Raw genomic sequence first — 12,060 nt, 5'->3', positions numbered from 1 at the left:
TTTATGAATAACAAAGCTAAATGTCCTGTGTGATGACTGTACCTTCACATTTTCAGGAATGGCTTTTATCTGTTTAGTAACAACCTATACATATACTAGTTTGATATTTACTTGGTAATTTTATACATTTAGAAGCTCCCTGTATCATTTATTTTTACATTGTGCCTTAAATAATTCAAGTCATTGATTTCTTTTAATAGGCTAACAAAAACACAATTTTAAGTTTCTCATTAATCTTATCATAAGGGTTCATGATTATTTTCCAATTTATTTTAAAAAGACATTAGACCTGTGAGAAGTAGACTACAGTCAATGAAAACAAACAAAACGGAGAAAAGAATGATTTATATGGTGAAGGGAGATGAAATCACGGCCAGAGTCCAGGGACCAGACAGAATGTCAGTTCACCAGATAGGTGATTACTTGACAATAGGGAAATCAAATACTACTCAACAAAATCGAAAGGAACTTTCAAGACTAGTCAATTTGATTCCAAAACCAACAAACATAGTGCCACCAATCACATCAGCCTGGTCCATGTTAACAAACGGTAAGACTTTAGTGAATACACTTGATTCTCAAAGAAAACAGTTTATGCTGGTTAAAACACATAAATTGATGATCTCGTGTTTTTTTAAGCATTGATTGATTAGAAGGTAAGGAATGGTGAATGGGTCGAAAGGAACAATCAAACTGAAATTTGGAGAACAAACTGACAAAGCTGAGCAAAAAAATTTTAAAAAATGATGGAAAGTCAAAAATGCAATCATTATAATTCAATATAGAAAAAATAAAACTGAGCAACATAAACCCCATAAAAAACTAGGGTGGTCTCAGGTTATCTATATTGGTTAGCAGATCCAGCTTATTATGTGGTGCCCATAATATTGTTCATGCTTGAGTTTATGATCCCTTGGTATATAACTGTATCTTTTTAAATCATATGTCTACTGTGAATCATATACATGTCGCTTTGCCAATCTGTAAGACATTTTTTTAAGTTGTAAGAACTTTCATAACGGTGCTTAATATGTCTTATTACATATATTTATCAGCTTAACTGCAAGAAAAGATCACAACTGTATTTCACTTCATTTTCAGGTGATGTTGACTATCAAGTTCAATCTTTAAACACTTTGACCGAGGCTCTTGTTGACAAAGAAGCAACCAAAAAGGCTGTATGCAAAAAAATGAAAGGGACATCTGCCCAAAAAAAGGGTGACATTGAAAAAACTAAGTAAGTGTTTGAGGAGAATTCAATTGTTCAGATTTTATGAACATTGGATTTATAATGGCTACAAAGGCAATCGTCTTCTTGACATCTTTATTACATACTAAGAGTATGGAATAAAATACACAATAGAAAATGCAAACATCTAGATTAACATGAAATATATAAAACATACATTTTCCAAATACCATGATCATTATGTATTTATCTTCTCAACAATCAATTATAAACTGAGTTCTCATCTATTCAATTGATTGCTTATCTGTTTCAATAATTATTCTAGACTAAATTTGTGACAAAATTCAGATCATAAATTCATAATCAAGTCTATAATGCAATCTATCTTTTTACACTCGAGGTCTATATATAGAAAATGAACAATTGTGTTAAAAGCGAATGGAAATGTGTAGTTATCATTTTAATATACAGTCAAACACAAACATACTACCAGCTGTTTAAAAACAGATTTCGTTTTAATATAACTTTATGGACACAGGGATTATGTCAAAGAAACAACAACCCGACCAAAACGTAAAAAACAACTCAAGGTTTCACATTTCTCTGTGTACTAAATAATAAACTTTTCAAAGCAAAATGACATGGAATCAATCATTTTAAAATTAATAGCATCGTTAGAATACTAACTATAAAATCATATACAATCTACTTCTTACTGGTCATAAACTTGAAACAATCCACACTACATGTTTATCAGAAAGCTAGGTAGAACAATTGACTTATAATTATTGATGTACAAATTACTATTTAATTTGGCCTTACAATTCGACTTGGTCCTTTGTTTTATTATTGATATGTATAACATTGCTATTCTCATTTATTTTCCAACGGTTTAACATGCTCTATTTTGTTGTAGCTAGGAAACATTTGAAATTATTGAATACAATTTTTGTTAGTAATGACATAAATTAAGCATTATAGTATTAACATATTAAAACATTTAAAAAAAAATATTTAAGTCAATAAAATAAAATGCATTCTTGTAAATTAAGTCTTTTATTTGCTTAGATTAAGTGATTCTTATTAAAACTAGAATAATTAAGATGGTGTCATTATATAAAATTGTGTAGGTAAAGAAATGTCCTATAATAATAAAATTGCTGTCTTAACTTATATTTGCAGAGAAATTGTTGGCCATGTTATAGCCGAACTAAATAAAACTAATGTAAACAAGGCAATGCATGGGAAAGTTTTTGAGGCCTTTTGGAAGACAATACAGACAATGCTGCCAGGTAATGATTTATTAGACACATGACACGTATTATCTTAACTTAAAACATATTTGATCATTTGCTTAAAAAATATAACCTACTTGAGACAACAAACAGACCTAGTCCAATGTAATAATTAGCCAAGTTATCTGCTTGACAAAATCATCATTAGGAATAGGTATTTGTTATATTAAATTATATCCATTTGTTCACATCAGTATCTTTGCAAAACATTTCAAGAGCAAACTGTATATGTCCTACTTTTAAAGCATTTAAGCACCTATGTAACATATACAATTTTTGAACGAATATCTAGAAAAGGCAGTTTTTCAAAATCAGTATAATATTTCATTATTTTTTTCATTGAAATGGTTTACGAATGGATCCTTTCTTTCTGTGCGTAGATTTGAAACTGCCATCATCATTAACTTTACGCCCCCGTTTTTTCAGAACACACTTTCGGCTTACTGAATAGTCATGATCAGTTTTTGGACTTTTGGATTTTCTGCTTGGAAACAGCGGTTGCTGCTTTCGCTTTCTTGTTGTTTTGGAAAAGTTGGTTGTCCTACAAATATGTAATGCCGTTGTGAGTGCTTGACAAATAGCTTTCTTTTTTTTCACGTCAATTGTCTGGAAATTTTTATTGTTTACATATAAATTGATTTCCTCAATTTTTCTTTTAATAGCCTGGTCGGTTGTTTCTTTGTCTTCAATTAATTGTTGTTTTGTTTCATCAATTGAGGTAGACTCTATGTCAGGTGATGGAACTACCAGTTTTGCTACCATCACACAAACACAATGTTTACCATGGCTATTGGCAAAACATGTACATTTGAAAGAGGTCAAATTAACAACTGATACATTTCCCAATCTTGACAAAACCTCTACCTGGTTGTTATCTCTGTCATAAAAATATTGTTCTGCATTAAATACATCCATTGCTTCTGATCTGCGCTCTACAGTAAGGTCGATGTTCCTTTTAGAAGCAATCAATTCAGCTAAATGAACATGCTCACACATTCCTGAAAAATAGTAGAGAATGGAACATAAATAACTTGTACCTTTATGGTTCACTTTCAATTGTACAAACTTTAAACAAAACCACTAATGAACGTTGAGTAAAGATTTACTTAAATTGGATCGCATTGTTTTAGAAAATTTGATGAGGAAAATGATTATTTGCACTTGTATAACCTGATGACGGTTGATAATGCCTTGTTGGAAGACAAAAACAATCAAAACCGAGGAGACTCGTAAAACCATAAGACATTTACAACAACAGTAAAAAACAATAATCAACAACACGAATTCCACTGAATACCTGAAGTGAAATTAGGTGCTTTAGAAGGATAAGCATTTCCGGGAACCATATACGGTACCCGAAATTAATAATCTTGATTTCAACAATTCATACTTGATGGTGTACTTTTAAACATTGTTGGACTGACTTAAGATGCTAAAAAAATACCTCTTGTTGTTGCTGCTGGACAATTGCACACTTCATTGACAATGTCCACATTATAAATCGTCCCAAATGCTGTCTGTGATGGAACAGTGCATTCTGTGGATGAAGTCCATTGCACAATTTGGTCGAGTCCTGCCTTGAGCATATTCTCTGCTGTCAATTTACTTTTGTCTCCCCTTTGTCCTCCCATATTTTTCAGGCGACCAATCTTTGCGAGTTCATCCAGATAGCTAAAATTACGATGTTTTTTTTAATTTATTTTTGGTTATGAAAACATAATTCAAAGATCTAATAATAAATTATTTCTTAAAAAATTGAATTCACAGTATTTAATATTCAATGTATTTGCATCTTAAATTAAAATGATCTTTCTAATTTCAGACGATTCAAGTGAACGATAAGAAGAACAGGATTGTGACAAATTTAAACTTACTTACTCATAAAACATAGTTACATTTCCATGGAGAAGGAGTAGTAAGTCCTCTACTCTGCTATTGGCATACCCACCAAGGAAATGGTATTTCATGCCCAGGAAAAACCTGAAAATGACAAAATGTTAAGGACTTTGAATTTATGATTTATATTTGAATGTACAAATAGAAAGTACATAAAATATTAATGTGTTAACATTTGAATGTTATAAGTAGCATTATATTTTTTTGTTTTAATATCCTCATACACATCAGGTTTTGCTAGACTACATTTTTTCATTTTGTCTGCTTTTATGTAATTATCGACTTGCATTGACAATTATGATATTTGTATTAAATTTGCATAACCCTATCATGAAAGAACGGCAAAAATCCTCTCCATATAGTTAAAAATTGTAAAGTTTATATCATGCTATGTCTTTGGTTACCCATGAAGAAGTAGGATTTAGACAAAGTGTAATACTTTTTATAAATCAGGTCATAAAAACAGAGACAGTTCAGAAAATTTATCCCCAAAATAAAATATACTTAGTTACTATTATCAAACAGATGATAATTAGATGATGCTTAAAATTTCGATCTTGTAAAATATAAGGTGTATAGTAATAAAATGTATTAATAACCTTTCAACTAAGTTATTTGTATCTTGATCTTCATGAAAAAAATGTCTTCCATAGTTGGCCCATCGACATCCCCACTTGTCAGTACACCAGTTGTCTAACAAGTAGTCTGCTATTTGTTTGGAAGGCATCTTCTCTTGCAACATTTTAACTTTTTGAGAAAAGTCTTCTTTCTGATGAAAAATTATATTGACACATTTCTTTTGAGTATAAAATCAGATTTTATAGATTAAACACGCGTGTACTCATAAGCTTTGTATATTTATAGGTAAGATCTTTAAATCGCATTAAGCAACTATTTGTACTTTCTAAATTATTTTACTGCTTTAATTCAATAGAGATTCATTTCTATATGTTTCAGTGGTTTTTTTTTCATCTTTTATCAACCAAAATTCATTGATTGTATTTTTTATTATTATTATTATTGCGTTTTAATTGACTCTATTTGAAAAATCTTGTTGATATGATTTTGATATTAAAACAATTACAATGTTGGAAAAGGAGAAAAAGATCCCACTGAGGTTTCATTTCTACAGGGATTTTTCTTATAATATAAACATATCAATAACCAATCGTGTTTCATTGTGAGGCAACACACTCGTGATTAATTTTTTTAACAATGTTTCACATCCTCTGCATATAAAACTGTTATTATCAGAAGCAGGTCAAGTTATACTATGTAAATTAACATTCACCTAGTACATATTAAATATTCGAATACATTATTTGAATTTGTCAGGACCAACTCAAAATTATTGACCAATTTAAAAATTATTATATTTCACTGTGGTATCATAGGTTCATTATATTTTATTTGTCTTAACTATCACGTTTGATTACCTTGGTACATATTTTCATAGTTCTAATATAGTCAATAACTTTTTTTCTGGTATGTGCGTGCATGGGTCCTGATACACCAGATTCTTTTTTATTCAAAAATCTGTACACAGCCTGTAAATCAAATCATTTATATTTAGTTCATGTCTTAAAGATTCTTGATAATAATAATTAAACATTGTCTTGAATATATCATGACTAATTATTTTTCAACAAGATAATATTTGATCTATGAAAGTATTAATGCGAAAGAGTCTATTTATTAATTCAAAACTGACCTCAAGCTTATAAACACAAAAAAAAGATATAAAATGTTAAATCCAATGCAATTAATACTTATTGATCCAAAAGAGTGAAACTTCACAGAATAACTCTCATTTAATAACTGATTTTTTTCCCATAAAGAATAAGGTAAAATGTATGATACATATATTGAATAATATAATACCTGTAAAACATGAAACCAGCAAAGTAAAACAGAGCTGTTTGGGAATACTTCATTAATTGCGCTGATTTCTTTGGTATCTCTGTCTACCATAAAAGATCTAGTAAACAAAATGTAACACTGCAGTATCAACAATCTATATCTTTATCTCATATTGGTTTTATTCTATAATACTATTTGTTAATTTGTAAATAATTATGTAAATTCTTTTTTTTTTATATCAATTAGATTTTAAATTTGTGATTAAAAAGTTTGGAAACAAGCCTAAAAAAGCTTTAATTATTATGTTATGTATAAACCTGACTATGCTTTAATCTTAAATGCTTTGGTTTTAAAGCCTTGCTATAGATCACACTCAAAAGATTTTAAGGAAATTGATGTTTTTGTAAGTTTCATTAGTCCATTAGAAAAATATTATTATGCAAAAATTATTTATCTAATATTCTTTGCCAAAATTCAACTGAAATTATTGTGGACCTTAATTGTATTAATTTTGATATGCATGAAAAAATGTTTCTTTAGATGAATCTTTCATAGCATTGTCTATTTGTCATTTCAAATAACTATCACTGCACGAATATGTGAATAATGTCATAGTTTAACCTGTAATTTTTACAGCCAAATTAATTAAAACATATAATTGAATGGTATTTATTTATCTTTTATATCCATATCAGATTTGATGTTGACTCCGAATAATGTTACTAATTGTAAACAAATAATAAGACGAAAATGAAAAGTGTTAATAAGCAATGATATTGAATTCGAAATATTGTCAACTTTGATACCCACAAACCTTGGACGGAAATCAAATCCATGATTTTCAGCCGTAGTCTTCAGAGATCTCAGAAATATTTTGACAACTTCACCAGTATCATCTGACGAGATACAGTACGAAAGAGGAGTGCCTCGGCCTTGCTGTTCATCTCTTGCAACAAGAGCATAGAATGAATAACCATAGGCAGTTAATCCTTAAAACAAACAAAAAACATGTTGTAAGTTTATTGTCACACAGTTCAATTCTTTTAAACGTATCAATATTTTAAATTGAAATTTCCATGATTATATACAAGTATATACCTTTATATGTAGCATCTAAAAACACAACATTTTCTGCTAGTTTCACCATTCTTTTTCTTTGTGCTTCATTCTGGTAAATAATTTTTAATGGCTGTACTCCCCTACAATGTAAATGTTACATATTTAATGACCAAAAGTATGAGTATGAATTATATATTTTATGTTGAAATCATGTCCATTTAATGGAAAAGAAGACGACAAACTAGCTACATTGTACTCATATTAAATAACCTCTATTAAAACTGAAAAAGACAAAAATGTAAAATATATTGACAAAATATATGACTTGTGAACAAGTGTAGCACTAAAAACACTCAAAAGGATAAAAACCAAAAATACAAATCATCTATTATGAGAAGTCAGATATACGTTCAGTCTACAGAAAACTCATCTGTACAGCTCTCATTGAAACATTTTACAGACAAAATCATATACGAAATTGGACAGACGAGACTATAAAAACTATTTGAACATAAGGCAATCCAGTCATGTCTGAAGAACAAAACAGGGTATCAATCAGTAATTTCAGAATTACTCTTTATCAGCATTATGCTTATATCAGTTATTAAAATTTACAAAAGTACATTATTATATAAGAATAATTACTCTTTCAATTCTTGGTAGAAAATTATCTCTTCCTTCAGTATTTGTTTGCATAGCTCGTGTACAGCTACAGCATCATTCTGGTGAATTCTAAAACAAATGAGGAAATATCATAGATCAATACCAGTACTGACATATACAAAATCAATGTCAACAGTACATCTGTATAATTTGACCAGAAAACACCAAAGTTAATTTACTGTGTAAAGTGCATGTTTACAATCAGATTGGTAAAAAGATTAAAATGGTGAATAAAGTAATGATTTTAACAGACGAACCATTGGGTTTGCAAACAGTGCATCAGTTTAAAGAACCACAAACCAAAGGCTGTATCTATAAATGTGATGGAGGTAACCAACGTCATTTCCAGTGTAAGGTACTAAATACCAAATGCTCTTTAAATTTCACTTTACTAAAGTATGTAGATGTAAGAAGACGGAACCAAGGATATACTTTGTGTAAAGCTATCATTTTTTTTTAAATTGTCCAGATGTGACCAAAGTTGCGGTGAACAGTGGTAACCAAAGTCAATATATGTGTACGGTTTCAAAAGGGATATAGATTATATACATATCTAAAATAGACATAGGAAACACAAGTATGATTAAGGTAGCCCTAGTCAATACCTGTGTATCATTATATATATGTTTCAGGTGACCAAAGTTAACAAAATGGTGAAAAGTGATTATCAAATTCTACAAACATTTAAGGGTACAAGTGGCGACCCAGGTCCATATATGTGTTCATTAACCAGAGGTTACCAAAGTCTGTATATGTTAAGTGTTATCAGAGGTAGCAAAGTCTTTGTCAATATTAAGATTTGGTTCAAGTTATCAGAGGTAACTGAAGTCCGGATAATGTGTTATTTTTCGATGACTGGATACGTAGAGACAAATATAAAAAAGAAGATGTGGTTCGATGACTGGATACGTAGAGACAAATATAAAAAAGAAGATATGGTATGATTACCAATGAGACAACTATCCACAAAAGACCAAAAATGACACAAACATTAACAACTATAGGTCACCATACGGCCTTCAACAATGAGCCTGTTTCTTTGGATTTTTTAGAAGAACAAAGTAGTAAGTACATATTTTAAGTAAATCTTTTGATTATGTTTTGATACCTTTTATCCATTTTGTAACGTTGACATATATTCTTAATGTCAACTGGTGTCAGATAGTATCTTCTATCGTGCACATCAAAATGCCCTTGATCTCTAGCCCATTTTCATGCTTTGCACAATATTTCCATGGGTTTTTTCCCCTATTGATAATGAAATAAAATTAAATTCGTGTCAATTACAATTAATTTCAAATTTAGTTAAAATCTTTTTGAGCTTAAGGATTTTTTCAAATCAACACAAAATATGTCGTTGTATCAATACATGTCATTGTAAAAATATATGTCTTCTAGAATATTTTATCATCAATGCTATTCAGCTTTAAACTGGTTTTTTCATTAAAATATTTCATACAAGCGTCCGATATTTATATAAATGCATTAAATGACTCTCTGGCAAGCCAATTTTATCCTAATCATTTTATTTTTGATTTATTTCAACCTATTCATTCATTATAATCTTTGCAAATCATGAAAAAATGCGCCGGAAGACAAACACAGACATCGAAAAGAACAGAATGGTTGAGAAAATATTAAACTCCAATAATGTCAGCATACACAATTTTTATTATCATTGTGTTTATAAGAGTGCCAGCAACTTATAATTGAAAAATAAGTCAATTCGTTATGAGCAATAAATTATATATAATACCGACGACATGAATACCTGATCAAGTAAAGCATCTATATAAAGCAGTAAGCTGTGATCTGGGCGTGATTGGTGTTTTTCCTCTTTTATCTGTAAACTGTGTCCATTGTGTTTTAGTTGTTGCCGAATTATTACTGCTTTTTTACTCAAATGGGTCAAAAATCTGTGTAAGAAGATATTAACATGCCCTTTAATGATTTTTTTTTACATGTACAACGTCACTGGTTATTACTGTTTTGCCAAACGTATCATTATTATATTTATTACAACAGCTTGTAAGCAATATTTAAGATCTATCGGACTTGAAGAAAAGGATTATTTTTTCTAAAAATATGTGTAAGGCTACTTCGAATAACTGCTATGGTTGTTGTGTTCTCCTTGTAAATTGATAACTTATCATCAAAATGATATATACCAAATTCTATATAATTTGATACAGGGATTCTCTATATAATAATTTCAACCATGACAGGGTGTATTGACCCGCTCATCACATGAAATGTCAGGTAAACTAGCCAGAAACTCATGAATGGTGTATGCCCGGTGAATACCTGTTTAAATGTGTTTGGTTTAGTAATATGATAAATGCATTTAATTCCCACTCTCAAGACACGGACAAAAGGTTGCTTAACTACAACAAGGATGTTAGGATCAATAAATAATGATGTTCAAACGCTTAAAAGTTATAAATTAATTTATAGTTTTGCATTATAAAAGAAAAGTAAAAGAGATAAATGAATATTACATTAACATAACATACTGGAATGACACATATGCCTGACAATTATTTGCCCTGGTATTCAAAGGACCTGTTTTTTCCTCTTGGTTTATTACATCTAAAATAAACATGATAAAATTTAAACAAATATGCATCTTAACTTTATAGATAACCAAAGAGAAAAATGTTGTGCAATATTTCAGAAAATTCATAGTTCAATACGTTTAAAAGCTTTCGGAACTATCTGTTATTAAAGGCCATACTATAATTACTGAATAAACTATAACACAAAACGTATATTATTGAAAAAAAGCAAGAGAATAACATACAACCAGAAGTCAAGATTATACAACTCATCTCTTTCAAAACTATACCAATATTATTTTCTGTCACAAATGTATCTTTTAACTCAGCATTGTCTTGCAAATTTGATATGCAAGATATGTAAATAGATTCTTTAAGAATGTTTACGATTGTTACTAAAGTTGTTCTCTTTTTCTATTTATTGTTTATTTGGAGAAAAACAAGAGTGGATTTATTTCAAGATAAAATTCCTTTATAGATTATCGACTTAGATGATTAAAGTTACCTTTCACACCTGTATTGCAATGTGGTTTTATTTGCTTTCCTGTGAATAAAATTCCCTGTGATTGTTATATCCATTAAATGCTTGGTTATGACGTCTTCGTTGTCCACTTCATTTCTGTTGAATGATAAGCAAAAACTGAAGCCAAAGTCACAAATGCTAGCTGATAAAACACAACAATATGTTTCAGTGTAATAGTATGACCAAAAATTCATCCATATATTCAGAAACATTGGAAAGAGTTACACCATAGTATAATAGACTTAAATTGTCCCCCAAAAAATGTAGTTCTTAAAAATGATCCCTTTGTTAATACAGTGATTTTTATATTTTGTAAGACTATTTGAAGTTCAGTAAAATTATTCTGAATAACAAACAGAGTTATTTTTCAATAATCTGAAGGTATATGTTTTGCTGTGATAGATATTTATTTTCTTTTAATTCTATTGAAACCATTAGGTCATAGGAAGAAGGTAGCATATAGAAATTAGTTGATTTCAAAACTATATATTTTCGATTAAAATAAAATTTCCCATACCTTAAACGTCTAACAATGCAATCAGTACCATTTTTCCGTTTTTTGATGAAGGTGGATCTCACAAACTCTACGAATGGCATATCTAGGGTAAGAAAAGCATATGTATTGCTATGTAGTAACACTAGTTTACTTGTTATAAATTTAAAAACAAATGATGACATCGATGAAAAATACCAACAAACGACCTCTGCACAATAAAATTAACGGTACCAATTTTCTTGCACCAGATGCGCATTTCGACAATACATGTCTCTTCAGTGATGCTCGTTGCCAAATTATTTGAAATCCAAAGCTTATATAAAAGATGAAGAGCTATAATCCAAAAGGTCCAAAAAGTATAGCCAAATCCGTGAAAGAAATCAGAGCTTTGCATGAGGGAGATACATTCCTTAATTTATAATAATTTCTAATATTTTGTAACAGCAAATTTTAATAACACAAAAAAATAGTTGCATATGATATATTTGAACGTTTCAACAGGCACAAACCTGCACATTACACGT

At 29.6% G+C, this 12,060-nt stretch overlaps 3 long non-coding RNA genes across 3 annotated transcripts; all 3 read right to left on the bottom strand.

Moving 5' to 3' along the window:
- Positions 1-3,913: 3,913 nt before the first annotated feature.
- On the bottom strand, positions 3,914-6,473 carry LOC127734878 (uncharacterized). The gene is made up of 3 exons (XR_007997795.1): positions 5,817-6,473; positions 4,363-5,149; positions 3,914-4,155 (listed from the first exon to the last, which is right to left on the bottom strand). It is a non-coding gene; the product is annotated as an uncharacterized LOC127734878 (long non-coding RNA).
- Positions 6,474-9,176: 2,703 nt separating this feature from the next.
- On the bottom strand, positions 9,177-10,527 carry LOC127734888 (uncharacterized). Its single transcript, XR_007997809.1, has 3 exons — positions 10,476-10,527; positions 9,734-9,878; positions 9,177-9,210 (listed from the first exon to the last, which is right to left on the bottom strand). It is a non-coding gene; the product is annotated as an uncharacterized LOC127734888 (long non-coding RNA).
- On the bottom strand, positions 10,528-11,783 carry LOC127734889 (uncharacterized). Its single transcript, XR_007997810.1, has 3 exons — positions 11,558-11,783; positions 11,023-11,136; positions 10,528-10,551 (listed from the first exon to the last, which is right to left on the bottom strand). It is a non-coding gene; the product is annotated as an uncharacterized LOC127734889 (long non-coding RNA).
- Between the last annotated feature and the right edge of the window lie 277 nt (positions 11,784-12,060).

The sequence above is a fragment of the Mytilus californianus genome, unplaced genomic scaffold (assembly GCF_021869535.1).
Source record: "Mytilus californianus isolate M0D057914Y unplaced genomic scaffold, xbMytCali1.0.p SCAF_3, whole genome shotgun sequence".
NCBI classification, from domain to species: Eukaryota; Metazoa; Mollusca; class Bivalvia; order Mytilida; family Mytilidae; genus Mytilus; species Mytilus californianus.
Note: the sequence above shows the minus strand (reverse complement) of the source record. Positions and strands in the feature narration are given on the sequence as shown.